This window comes from Polistes canadensis, unplaced genomic scaffold (assembly GCF_001313835.1).
Source record: "Polistes canadensis isolate GaletaPanama2010 unplaced genomic scaffold, ASM131383v1 scaffold_488, whole genome shotgun sequence".
Classification (NCBI taxonomy): Eukaryota; Metazoa; Arthropoda; class Insecta; order Hymenoptera; family Vespidae; genus Polistes; species Polistes canadensis.
The window spans coordinates 55,733-56,950 of record NW_014570035.1 but is presented as its reverse complement, the minus strand read 5'-3'; positions in this window follow the sequence as shown (position 1 = coordinate 56,950).

Below are 1,218 nucleotides of genomic sequence, written 5' to 3'. Positions count from 1 at the left end.
AATATCAGACAAATTACAACCGCAAATTTCAAGGACATAATTGACTTATTACGATATATATCACCGGAACATCACGATTTCTTTAAATCCCTTTTACATACATAAAATGTAGATGAGTAGAAAATTGTTTTGTAATTTATGTTTGTAAAAAATATTTTGAATCGCATAATTTATGTTTTTAAAGTTTTATAAAGATATGTAAAATAAAATGAGTATTGTTTTTTTCAATTTGAAACATCTTAAATTATGTTTAATGGACTTCGGTTCCTTCAAATTTTACAACGAATCTTGTTGTTAATTTTGAAAGTTGCCTAACTCTATTCTTGGTAAGAAAACGCATATTATTCACTTAATAATTGCCATTATTTTAATAGGATCTGTAAATTTAACACCTTTATATATTTTATACACTTAAGCAGCATAACTCATTGGTATTCTGTACGTATATTTTTAAATTCATTGAAACGCAAAATTTTAAATATCTCGATTTGAAGGTAAATGGAGTTAGGCCACTTTCAAAATAAGCGGCTCATATCTTTTTTGGTCAGAAATGTTTAATCTTTATTATTCTTTTTCTTTTCAAACAAAATTTATTAGATTCCGAACTCCAAGACAGTGGTGAAAGTCCAGGAGTTGTTCTTTAGACAGAGYTCCAGCAAGGAGATTTTCAGGTAAAGATAACTACAGTTCGAAGAATAATAACGCAMAATAGCACCTTTTAATCGTTAATCCTAAGAAAACATTTCGTTATTCTATTGTGTTGAAATTCGTCAAGCTTTCTTCTAAGTATTTGTCCAGATTCTCTATTGCTAGAATACAGATGTTTTTCCTTTCATTTATACTAGTTGATAGATGTAGTCAAACTTAGCCCTTCCCCTCTTAGTACTTGAAGAGCTTTCCCTTCTTTTTACTGAAGTTTCAGTTTGGTATGGTTAACCTTTTTTTTGTCGTAGGTTTGTCGAGGACATTAGGAGAGGTCATTTTATTTTAAATGTTACCAGATTTTGGAAAACTTTTTCTAACCCCATTTAATTCTAGGTTAACCATGTCTACTTTATTACGAATACGATTTTTATTTTCAGAAGTGTTAATATTGCAGAAGTTTATAATTTCACGCAAAATAATTTGTAAGAATAAGAAATAACAGAATGAACATACAGTTTTTAATGAAATGAAACAATGCAATAAAGTTTTCAATGAAGTATTGCCAACATTTTT